The sequence below is a fragment of the Aedes aegypti genome, chromosome 1, assembly GCF_002204515.2.
Source record: "Aedes aegypti strain LVP_AGWG chromosome 1, AaegL5.0 Primary Assembly, whole genome shotgun sequence".
NCBI lineage: Eukaryota > Metazoa > Arthropoda > Insecta > Diptera > Culicidae > Aedes > Aedes aegypti.
Window position 1 is genome coordinate 85426326 of NC_035107.1, and position 13736 is coordinate 85440061.

The following is a 13736-nucleotide window of genomic DNA, read 5'->3' on the forward strand; positions in this document are numbered from 1 at the left end:
TGAGCAGGTTTGGAGGAGCTCTTACCAGCTCGAAAGCGAAAACAGAATGAAACCGAATTCAACGAAGGAGGGATGCTTTATACCCTTAGAATAGCAGGTGATGCTCCTCCTTTCAAATTCTTCGTTTTTTTATCTGGGAAATAGGCTATATGAAACTGATGTCTGGGTAAGGGATGTACAAGATTAGCATTATGAAGCTGCGAGATTGATTGAGATATATAAGATCTAATAAGGTCGGAAATATTATTCCTTCAACTCTTTTCCACAAATTTGATGGTCCTGACAAGGCCCGATGGCAGATAAATAGCACTGTGGGAAGTTATCACTTGATTGCAATGGTCAAACGGGAAATCCTCAACGCAAACAGCAACAGCAACGGGTAGTGGATCCCCGGGCATAAGTCGAAATCTGGAAACGATGCTCACTCTTGGAATTTCGAGCGATTCCGACGCTCGATTAGCAGCAACTCTTCGGATCAGCAACTCTGGGGGCTTCTGGTAATTGGCTCCTAACGGGCTTGCTTCTTGACCGCCGATGCTGAATTTATCACGGGTCGAAATCTGGGAGCGCGGATAAATTTGCGGCGGCGATGACGATGGCTTGGACGCTTCTCCGAGCAGCAGTAGTTTGCCGCTCGGAGAAGCGCCCAAGCCATCGTCATCACCACCGCAAATCAATATTGCGTCTTCCTCTTCCGACGACACAAATTGGACTGTGACGCGGGTGCAAAAGCAAAGCGAGAATGACTCGCCCGATCGTGTTCACAGTCCGACCGCAAAAAGAAGACTGAGGGAAGAAGCAGGGTCCCGTTTGCTTTTATAATGGGAAGCGACACCGACGAAAAGTGCACGAACGTGATTGGTTGGATAAGAAAGGGCTTAACTTTTATCAAATTTTCAATAGTTTAACAACAAAATTCACTTATCGTATATATTACTAAAGATGCGTAGATACATTTCTGATCGAATGATACTAAAATCGTAACAATTAAACAACTGAGTTATTAACGTTCAAAATCTCCCCTAATTTCGTTACATGTCTCATTTTCCGTACTTTTAAAGTGCACCCCAATATAGAAAACAAAGACGTAGTCCTACGTCAAAACTAAAAGCAGTTTACCCAATTTTGAGTATAAAAAGCTTATGTTTTGAGTAATCTGATTTCTCCATGTAGAACCCGAGACGGACAAAACAAAAACCGTTTTCCTACGCTTCCATTCTTCCAACATTATAGCAAGCCTTTCCATACGCCTAATACATAGGCAGTCTGCTAATCAAACAGCAAGCGTCTCTGTCATAAAAATTACTGCACCGCCCCTCTACACCCTTCTCGCATGAACTGGTGTAGACGTAGTGGTATATACGGTCTACCGTGGGAGCCAGTTTAATGCATTATCAATTCCCCCCCTTTTCCCTCATTAGTCTGCATTCTGACGCCATTATCGCCTAAAAATAGAGGATCCTCAGTACTTATACACTGAGGGAATCTGTTAGTCCTAAGCAGTCATCTGGTTGGTTCCTTGGGTAAGTGCAGCTGATCTGGCAATACTGGAGTAGCAACCACGGGCGGCCAATCAAGCTTAAGCTCCACTTTCAATCTGAACAACTTTTTTGGAATGAAGTAAAACAAAATGGAACGCCGTGAAACGAATGCATAATCGAAACAGAACAGCGAAAAGCGTAACCAGAAACCCAGCCGTAGGGTGACTAGAAAATCGAATTAAATATGAACCTCGATGGTTTGCATGAGGTATCGTTCAAATTAGCGAGAGTGTACGGTATTAAAAAACAATCAACGAATTGTTGATTTTCAATTAATTTTTTTTATAAAGGTTCAAAATAAATAAACTCATTTGTTCAAGCACTTATTTTGGAAACGCCTCAACTTTTGTTCAAGCACTTATTTTGGAAACACCTTTTCATAGTTAAGTTGTTGAACAAAGTTGTGGGAAATTAGTTTGAACTGTTGGAAAATTTGTCCAACGAAGACAGGCACAGGGGTTATTTCCAAAATAATAATACCACAGACGTTCGGAGATGTAGGATTTACTTTTAAATGTAGCTTTAATTATATTTCTGAAATTATTTCATGTATATATGTGTTAGTTATATTTATGAAACAAAATATATTTTATATTCATGACAAAATCAAATAAAAAACTTTAATTTTAAATAACACAAAAAAAAAACATTTTTAATATTTTTGAAATTTCCACCATAGAATCTTAGCTTAGCTTAGCTTAGACTGACTACACATATCAATGGTTGCTATTCCGTGATTGACAGAAGTCAGTGAAAATGCACAAAGAATCAACTAGAAGTTCGGCTGGGATTGGCCATAATCTTCTTCAGTGTGCATAATTCAGTGCCTCTATTTATACATGGTCAATAACGGCGCCGGCCACGTCCTTGCAGTCAGGTGGGATTGGGGGAAGGAATGTTAGTGTGTAACCTTTGCTATTTGGAGGCCGTGTTTGTCTCTGCATCTCCACAAAGGTTACTGGGAGGGATTTTTGTTAATGGGGAGGATCGTTGGGTCACAGGATTCACTTTGATAAGCGATTAGACCATAAAAAATAATTATTTGTGAGATATAAATATGCTTATATGTAAATATAATATATTAATTTCATTTGACATGAACAATATCTATGTAGAGAAAAATTATGCCGACACTTGAGGAGACGAAACTTTCAAAGTTTGTTGAATAAAGTGAACCTTTCGCAAGTCTAAACTTGTAGTGTAAAACCATTCAAAGTTTTTTTAATTACAAAAATAAAGGAGTTTGGAAAAAAATTAGACATAAATAATTTGTAAATCAGAGTTTATGTCGACACTCACAGTGACGAACCTTTCAAAGTTTGTTGAAAAATCATATTTACGTATCACCGTGGTAACGATTAAAGGTGCAGTTATGCATATTTTATAGATTAGAAATAGTAGCATGAAACGAGCTCACCAATTGATCCGTCATCCTTGAGCAGCAATAATCCACTTTCAGCTTCACTGGTTTGCTCAGCTATATAAAAGCACTCAGAGAAAATAGGCACGCGATCCGAGAGAGAAAACAACTGACGACTTCTCGGGCTTTCTTGACGCACTGTCCAGGAGCAAGCGTCAAGGGCAAAGGATCAAACACTACTCTTAAAATTTCCACCATAGAATCTTGATGATAAACAGATGTTTGAAACAAAGGTCCACGATGGAAAATTTTTAATGAAAAAGTTTTTCTAAGAACATCTTTTGGAAGATTTTCAAAATTTTGCATTTTTGTTATAATAAATACACGGTGCTCCCCTGACCGTTATTATCAGAAAAAAATCTCCATCAAATCTGTGCTTACCAATTGTTTTCTATAGCTAAGCTGCATGTCTGGGCAAAATGAAAACATTTGAACATGCTTACCGGTATTAGAATGCCTAGTTTATCTATTTGAAATTGGCGATTTTAATAGTTACACTTCAAAAAGGGCGTAACTCAAAACTTCGACGATTTTCGTATTCAAAACTTTGCCCAGAGGTTACAAATAACTAAAACACTTACTTTGAACCAGATATTGATGGTTTATTTCTTCTGATAATCACAGCCAATAAAAATCCGTTGAAATATCTCAGATTTCCTTCGAATTTGTGGACTTAAACAATCCAAAGAGCGTAACTTAAAAACGGGTTTACGATTTTTTTGAAATTTTGCCCATGCAGCTTAGCTATAGAAAACGACAGGTGAGCACAGATTTGATGGAGATTTTTTTCTGATAATAACGGTCAGGAGAGTCAAATACGTTCTGATGATACAATAAGAATCTTGAAATTATTCTGAACCAAAATGATCATATTGGTAACTTCTCTAGAAATTGCCATTTTCAAATTATATCAAGTTTATTGCAAAAAAAATAAATTGAATTATAAAATAGGGCATTTTCATTACTTATGTGCGTTTCTTTACCAAGAAAATTAAGTGAACAGAGATAAATATGGCCCATTCTCTCGGAAACGTATTGTGTTTGATGGAGAATCACGATTAAATAATGAAAATGACCTATTTCATTTTTGGATAATATATTTTTTGCATTGAATTTGATAAAATTTTAAAATGGATACTTATAGGAAAGTAATCAAAAATAATCATTATTATAAAGAATAATTTAAAGATTCTTACTGTAGCATCAGAACGTATTTATTTCGACAAAAAAAACTTTAACAATCGACAAAAAGTTGTTCTCAGAAAAACTTGTTTTATTAAAAATTTCTCCATCATTAAATTTTGTCCCAGACATCTTTTTACCATCAAGATTCTATAAGCATAAGCATAAGCATAGATGACCGTACAATTCGTAGTTGCTACTCCGTGATTGACCAGAACAATCGAAGTTGCACAGGGAATTAATGAATGGGGCTTGGGATTAGCTTACCATTCGTCATTGTGCACAAATCGAGAGCTCAAATTTAAAAGTCAATAACGGCACCGGCCACGTCCTTACGGTCATCGGGGAAGGGAAGGAATGTTACTAGAGACCGAGATCACCTCTGCATCTCCACGGTTGTCATGGAAAGGATATTGGGTTAGTCGGATTAGGTAGAGATCTGGGAGTCAGCAATATTTGGTGATGCGATCCATGATATAATCACGCCTAACCGGATTCGCGATATTATTCGATACTCGCATGTACGCCAAGCAAGTGTTCATCTCTCGCCCCCACAAGAGCAAGCGAAGCGACCAATAGATCAAACACTACTAACGATCTGCGCGCTTTTTCATTTCCCTACGCAAACGACGCGCGGCATGTTCGATCGTGCCCTCATCGCCCGCCCCCGCAGGAGCAAGCATCAAAGTCGAAGGATCAAACACTACTCTTATTTCTTGGAACAGAATCTTTCAATAAAGTATTTAGAACCTTTTTGTGTGGATAGACCTAAACCCCATTTTTATGTTTCGAACTAGCTTTACATAGACATTCCACGGGATTTTCATGAGTTCTCTAATAGTGGAAATTTTCAATCAACGACTTCCTTTCAATCAGCTGTCCGATGTAGAAACATTAATATTGTAATGTTTGGTAACATTTTTAAGAGAAGATACGTGATTTCTAATAGTTTTTAACGCTTTGAGTAAACTTTTCCAAAATTATAAGCATTGCAGAGGTATACTCGGTCTTTAATATCAATGGATATGACACTTATATTCCTTCATTTTCCAGATAATGTATTCATGATTCCAGATCCTGCACCAAGATTTCATGATCAAAATTACCTATTTCATATCAAAAATAAGAATTATGAATGACAGGTAACTAACTTCATGAATAGTGCTTATATATTAGGGTGCGGCTTCTTTTTCAAAAGTTCTTAAAACTAAAAATTTGCATCCTCTTATAAATTTAAATCGCATAAAAAGGGAAATTTCAAAGTTTGAGCCAAAAATATTAAGATTTAGAGGTGAATTTTCAAGTTATAAAAAATGGTGTTCGGTGAAGTCACCATAACTTCGGTCATTTCTTACCAATTTTGAAACTTTTACCAACATGGTCTTCAAAATTAAATTTATGAAAACTTTGTGCAACATTAAATTTGTCCAAAAACGAAACTAGCCAAAGTTAAAAGTAGTTTTCTTCATTTTTTTCTTCATTGTACTCAAAAATTCATATTTATTTGATCGTAACATATTTTTATAAAAAATGGTTTTGATTTAGTTTTGCAACAAAAACTACCCAAAAACATGATGTTTTAAATGAAAAACAAATCAACTTTTTTGGATTATGTTAGTTTTTCTTTCTCCGTTAATTAATTTTTCCTTTAAAACTTAAGTTTATAAGGTATCTTGTTTACGATTACGAGTTGAACATGAGCAAAAATATGTTTGTTTCGAAATTATTTAAAAAATGTTGCAAAGTCCTTTTCGTTTGACAAATGAAGAAAACCAGTTTCAGATTTAAAAATATTGTTTGACTGACAAAAATTTGAAAAAAACTGGCGTTTTTCGTTAAAAAGTCATGTTTCCGGGTTGTTTTTGTTGAATAACTTGGTCTAAATATTTTTTTCTAATGAAAAATTATGTATGAAAAGTTTAAAAACAATTAAATAAGCTTTAAAACCATGCAAAAAGAGTTGGAATCGGTTGAGCATTCATGAAGTTATGGTCAAAAAAATTATTTTAGTTATTATTTTTACGATCGAACAAGGATGTTTAGAGATTACTTCGAAATAGGGTCACTTGCTTGATTAATAAGGCTAAATCTGATTAACTTTCAATAAACATAGAATCATCATCAAGGAATCATGGCGAAGATTGAAGAAGCTAAATGTTACTGCTTCAAATAACGAGGTGGAATTTTGTAATACTAGTGATGAAATCAATTCTTTCTTTAGTGGTAATTTTACACGTGAATCAGATTACCATTCTGTATCCCCAATAAACGTCGATGGATTCAAGTTCACCTCATGTAGTGAGTTAGAAGTTACGTCGACAATCTTTTCTATTTCATCGAATGCAGTTGGATTGAATGGCGTGTCTTTGAGATTCATAAAAATGGTTTTACCTTATGTCATTACCCCTATCACGTATCTTTTCAACTTGTTTATTTCTACATCAAAGTTTCCTCGAGCATGGAAAGCTGCAAAAGTCTTGCCAATTCGTAAAAAACCAAAGAGTAACAGGCTGGACAATCTTCGTCCAATAAGCATTCTGAGCTCGCTTTCCAAGGCTTTTGAAAAGATTTTAAAAATTCAAATACAAGGCTTTGTTCAACGATTTGAACTTCTTAGTCCGTACCAATCCGCATTTAGAGTAGGGCGAAGCACAACTACCGCACTACTCAAGGTTCATGATGATGTTCATCAAACCATTGATAAGAAAGGTGTAGCTTTTTTAATTCTTATTGATTTTTCAAAAGCTTTTGATCGAGTACCACATGTTAAGCTTTTGAATAAGCTGTCGACTCAATTTTACTTTCATCGTAATGCTGTAACATTAATCAAATCATATTTGAATCTACGTACGCAAGTGGTAGATGCTAACGGTGAACTCTCTAATCCAATCACTATTCTTTCAGGTGTACCTCAGGGGTCCGTCTTGGGTCCCTTGCTTTTCTCTTTATTTATTAACGATCTGCCATCCGTTCTGAAGTTCTGTCTAATACACTTGTTTGCAGATGATGTGCAACTTTATTTCTGCACGGATAATACCAATTTAGAAAGCGTAGCAGTACTGATAAATTCTGATCTTAAGCGGGTTCAAGAATGGTCTGAAAAAAATCTTCTTCCGATAAATCCATCTAAGACGAAAGTCATGTTTATTTCTAGGCAACAGGCTCGTTCACCTTTACCTAATTTGTTGATCAACGATGAAATCATACAATATGCCGAAAAAGCTTCTAACCTAGGAGTGATATTCCAAAATAATCTTGAATGGAATGTCCAAGTGAACTCACATTACGGGAAAATTTACGCAGGTCTTCGTCACTTAAAACTTACAACTTCTATGGTTGCCGTTTCTACTAAACTACGATTGTTCAAATCGCTTTTGTTGCCTCATTTTTCGTATGGTTTAGAATTGATTTTAAATTCTTCGGCTTCAGATTATGACCGTTTAAGAGTTGCTTTGAGCCACTGTGTACGCTGGATATTTAATCTTAACAGATATTCTAGAGTAACGCACTTACAACGACAACTTCTGGGGTGTTCCTTTTACAATTTCTTCAAATTAAGTTGCTACACAACATTGTTTAAGATAATAAATCATGGGCCAAAATATCTTGCTGATAAGCTGCAACCTGGCATAGTAAGCTCTCAGTTAATAACTGTGGAAGTGCTCATAAGAACACTAAGCTGAGAAGCAGGCTTTGTCCCAGTGGGGACGTAACGCCAGAAAGAAGAAGAAGAAGAAGCTGCAACCTTTCAGAAGCATCCGAGTACGACACTTTTTGTTATTGCAGCATAACTCGTCGCACTACGGTAATACCGTTTTGATTCATATTACGGACACTTAAGGCCTCAGTGAAGTATAACCCAGCTTGAACCATACAAAATAAATCATTCTGTATGATTTTTTAGCGTTATCGAGCGTAGGAAGCCCTTAACTTTCGGATGGTGGGTAAAGAATACGCGTCCGCAACTTGAATAATTTTAAATACATCAAAACGTGTGGCCTTTTCATGATTCTTATTCCGGACGCTCCCTCACTTTTGCCTCATATTCCGGACGCTTTGATTCGAATTACGGACAGCTCATGATAATCATTAATGGAACAGTCAAATCATCAATTGAAATCGTCCAACCACTTCAGAGACGTCTAAGGTAGTTGGGCATTATAAATTTGCAATGATATTTATGGAAAAAACCTAATAAAACGAGCCTCGAAAATGAGAACTTTTGGACGGCGAAAATTGAAACATTTCGTGTGAAAAGTTTCCCATACAAACGAGAGTATCCGGAATTTGAAGCTGTCCGTAATGTGAATCAAAACGGTACTTTCTTTGTACGTGCAATTATACTATGGAATCAACTTCCTAATGAAATTAAAGTTACGCGTTCAGCAACTTTCCGTCGAAAATGTTTAAGCTGGCTTAATGGGGGAAATTAGAGTGAACGATGCAGCAAGTCAACGAAAAAGAGAAAAGTTAATGTTTGTATTGTTTGAATTTATTGAATTTGTAAAGAATGGAAGTGGTAAATTTGGAGAACAAAAATATTACCGATTGTAGTAAATTTATAAGGGAAATACACTTACGCTACAAGTATTTTCATTGATAAATAAATAAATAGTAGTAAAATGAGGTAAAATTTGGAGTAAACTACTTATACTTGAAACTCATTTGATTTTAGACAAATTTGATGCTCTAAAAAGTTTTCATAAATTTAATTTTGAAGACAATGGTGCTAAAAGTTTCAAAATTGGTAAGAACATACTTTAGGGGTTCCAGCATATTTCGCTAAAATATGAAAACAAAACGTTCACGTTCACTGTGAAAAAATTAAAGATTTAATTATTTTTGTTCATGGTGTATTTTCATAATATAAAAATACATGTTCCTGCTCCTGCTGTTCCTGCCCATGTGTTTCTCCTGAAATCGTGACTCTTTTTCTTTGTTTAGTGTGCTGCATTTTCCTCCATGAAGGTAATGCAGATGACCTTGACGAACTCCTAACAACCCATTCGGACTACAAATCCATTCGGCTAAAGACCCATTAGAACACTACCAACCGTTTTGGCTCTAATGACCCTTTCGACCTAACAAGCTTTCCAGCCTAATTGCCTTCGACGTAACGAAACTCGACTCAACGGCATTCGACCTAACGGGATAGAACCAATTTTGTGTTTCTCTTGGACTACAACAATGATTGCTTGAATCTTATGGCTGGAAGAAACGTAAACAAAACAAAGCGTAACAAGTTAAGAACATTTAAGGCTATGTAGCCCATCATTTGTTTTGGCAACAATGATGACTTCTCAGCTTGCATTTTAAAGTGATAAAACTCAGTCTTAAAAGTTTATATTGACTTGAATTTGTATCACTGTACGCGCTAACATACATAAAGTAGGTATGCTGATACTTTTTCAGCTGTGTCAGTGCAAAACTAACTGATTTTCTGTGATTCGAAATCGTGAGATGAATTAGCAACAATCATCAACGACGCGTACAAATTTCAATAACGGCCTACTTCGCCTTAAATTTTCATGGAGGAAAACTGGAGAATGTGTCTGTCTCCTCTCAAGTAGAGCAAATGGTTAAAAACAAAATAAATAAAAGAATGCAATCATTACAGAATTATACTTTTATAACTTAGCTGAAATTTGCTTATCAAGCTAGGGCGAATATCAGAGATAAAACAGGTTGCAGCCATTTTGATTGCCGCTGGGGTAATCCAGCCTTCTGTAATGGCAGCGCTTAATGTTCTAGTCTTTTGCATAAAGTAGAACAAAACCACATAACAAACTTGTTTTTCACTCATTACATCACAAACATTCGCTAAATCTTTCAAGATAGATTAAATGAAGACGGACTAGAATATGTTGCGGTCCTTGGTTAATTACGTTAATTGCTTTAGAGAGTTTTTTTCATCCCCGCAAAGAAATGAACAAAAATAAACAATCATTTCAAAATCAATTTTAAATTAATTTAATCATGTCAAGGATGTTCCTACGATCCCGATACAGGAAATTTATAAGAACATGGCATATTTGGATACTTTGGTTTAGCCTTGACCTGCCTAAATGCTTCGTAAATGATGATTGATATGTTTTGTTCTACTGTTCAAATAAATGTTATCACGATAAATAATAGTCGATTTAAACTTGGTCCTAATTAAGTTACCATCACTATAACAAATACATTAAATCCACATAAGGGACTTCCCAATAAATGGCCTTCTCACTGTGCCCATTGCGTTAAGGGTATTCATTATAACCGTTTTGAGCTGCCTCTGTAGTTTTTATCTAAATCCAAGTTACTTCTGTGAACCATCTTAATTGAATCTTCCACAAATCCGGTAAAAACAAAACTCATCCCGAATTCCGAACAGTTACTTCTACCACCAATCGATCGCGATTTATAACTGGTAATAAATAATTGACACCTCTCGTACATTAGAGAACGCTCTCTGTTTTTGGCCGAAGCCTCTTTTCCACCCGTTCGAAGTCGATAATTATTTAGCTGTTGTTTTTTGTTTCCTACCAAGCCTCCTCGCCGTCCACCACCCAGCCCAACCGCTTCACTCTCTAACCCGAGCGCGCGATCAGTGAACTTTTGGACTGCGCTCCCGCTCACCTCCGATAACGAAGTGCACCGACGAAATAAAGCCGAAAAACACTTAGCTAGGCTCTACTCTTCCGCGCGCGGACTGAACTTGAACTTGATCTTGTCGCTACGCACGCTCGCGTCCAACTGGATTGTCGCGTCGGGAAACGGGGACACCCGCGCTGCCTGCCGAGTGGTTTCCTTTCGCGCTAATCTGGACCCGAAGGCTGTACTCTCACCTGATAGGCCGTGTGTGTTGGTTGTCAGCAAGTCAGGATGGATAGTTCAACTATGGAGATTAACTGGAAATGCATTTGCCAACTGCAGGATTTTATTTGACAAGTGCTATTCAGGGTACTTCTTAGTTCAACGCCATGATAGTCCTACCTGTTTTTCCTCTTTTAGAAACTCATATACGATTCTTATGGTCTTAACTGATTCTAGTCACATTTGTAGCCAACTGGTTACTCACGCTGATTTTGATTTTGATCATGTCCCTGTTGCATTTCAACTATCTCATGAAGCGATTCTCAGTCCTATCAGCTCCACTTTCAATTATTTTCGAGCCTATTGGAATACATATGAAACATATATCGACAGTGATGTTAACATTTCTTTGCAAACAAAACATGATATTGACAATGCTCTTGAAACTTTAACAAATTCCATTGTTGACGAAGCAATAGGCATTGCAATACCTAAATTTAAAGAAAAATTCGAATCGATGAATATAGACGATGATTTAAAACTCTTGATCCGTCTTGAAAACGTAAGGAGAAGGCGATTTCCACACTCGCGATCCTGCTATGAAAATGATATGGCATGATCTGCAAAAAGAAACTAATAAACGTTTTGCTCAATTGAGAAACAAAAAAATTGAAAATAAACCCAGGTATGCAATAAGCATTTAAGGTGATTATAAAACGAAGCCACACCTCAAATTTTCAAGAGCACAAGACTAAAGAACCAAACAATCCCAAAGGTCACCACAAACAAGCAAGCAATTTGATTGGTTTTCAACGCGAACTGTTGTCAGATTGCATTGATTTTTCTTGAGGATCGTTCGAAAATGTTATGGAAATTCCAAATGGATTTCCTGTAGAGATCCCTGGAGGGAAACACTCAAAGACTTTAACTAGCAATTTTATTCAAAAACTCATGTATGTATTTTTTATGTATTTTCGAGAAATTTTTTTCGGAAGTGATTATGTTAAACACTCATTAGCGATTTTTCCTTTTAACCATCTTTGATGTGGGTCGATTGTTAATTTTATTTGCTTTCGAATGGAAGTCGGGAAAATGAGATTCGTTGATCTATTCGAGTCTTAAAATGTGTGCATTCATGAACCTAACACCCTTATAATCAAGGTTCCGAGTTCTCACTCACTCTCGCGATAATGGATTTATCGCTTACAGCAATTTTCAGCGATAAGCTGCATTGCGATTTTATCCGTCCACAAAACAAAACGAAACTAGATAATTGCACATTCCCTCAGCTGTGAGAAGTATGTTTTCTCTTTCTCCTATCTATGGAAATCTTTTCCTGTATCTATCGCGATGAGCAGCGGTCACTTTTATGCACCAAATAACCAATACTTTCGTCAAGTTGATCTGGTAGCATGGTGAGCGTGCACCCATCGCGGTTGTTTTCAACAATGTTCTAGGTTGAAATCCCGTCGCCCGCATCAGTTTTTATTTATCCACATAGTGATACCTATCGGGAGAAGTTGGAGAGTGGAAATATGATGGAGTGAAAAAGAAATTATCTCCAGAATGGAATGATTCGCGGTTATCCTCCATCGTGTAACTCCAGGTGTGAGCAAAATATGATGTTCACGTGAAAAAGCGAAAAAAACATTCTCCTTCCGAGCGAAAAATCGTAGATTTCGCATCAGTGAGTGATATGAAAATTCAGAACCATGCTTATACTACATTCCATCAATTTAATAAATATTGCGTGATGCAGATTTTCCTGCAGGTATACTTTGCAACAGTTATTTTTTTTTTCAGAGGTATTTTTATCAACATTAAGGAAACAAACGATTGCATAGGTTTTGATTGCATAGATAAATTGTATATATGGACATGCATTAGTTTGTAATACAGAGAATAATGAATTTCCATGGAAAATTCTTCAATACAATATTCAGCCGTTTTAATTCTATTCTATTGGTATTCTGTTTTCAATAATCAATAATCATATGGATAAGTCGAAAACTGATGCTGTTCCCCTACTTGAAGAAAAACTGTCTGAAGAAATTAATATTTTCTCGAAATTTTTCCAAGAATCTTCAGTTGAACTCAATATATTATTATTTACACCCTCCCTCCTGTTGAACCCACCCCACCTTAAATTCTTTTGTGTTTTTTCTTCTTTGCTCTTTGCTCCATTCTACTACCATAGGAAGTCTCTCCAGCCAGTAGCGTCGCCAAGGTGGGTGCGACCCGTACTGGGCTCCGAGTTCATGGGGGTCCCAAATTGTGGTAAGAATTTCATTTATTATGATATTGAATTCTAGAAAACTAGCACGTAAACAAGCAGATAAAGATTCAGTTTGAAAATTACTTTAATCGACAATGTTTAGGGGCCCCATGATCAATTTTATTAGTGATTAGAGTAGCCTAAATACCTATATTCATTTGGTTTAATTTTGTAATTCAAACGGATCTACCTAAATGTATGGACCCATAATTATATCTGAAACTGATTTGGAGGTATTTTACAGATCATATTCTTAAACAAGTCGATTTTCATTTCAAGTATAGTTTAAAAAATAACAGTTACTATCTTCGAAACATTGTTTGTACACATTCAAGACTGGTAGTAGATCTCATTTTAGACATTCATTGAAGTCATTCATTAATACAAGTCTCTTTTTTAACGGTAGGTCTTAAAAGTCTCTATTTTTGGTAAAGTTATCGTTAAAGTCACATTTTTCTTTATTCTGCTTGCAGTGAATCTTGCTTCAAGAGGTTTCAGAAATACCTTCAGAGACTATTTCGCG

At 36.2% G+C, this 13736-nt stretch overlaps 1 protein-coding gene across 1 annotated transcript in view; it reads right to left on the reverse strand.

Moving 5' to 3' along the window:
* The window catches only part of LOC110675779, a 65330-nt gene extending 54577 nt beyond the window's left edge, over window positions 1–10753 (reverse strand). The window contains exon 1 of the mRNA XM_021841541.1: window positions 10669–10753. The gene's annotated coding sequence lies outside the window, so the exon portion shown is untranslated. The remainder of the gene's footprint in view (window positions 1–10668) is intronic.
* Between the last annotated feature and the right edge of the window lie 2983 nt (window positions 10754–13736).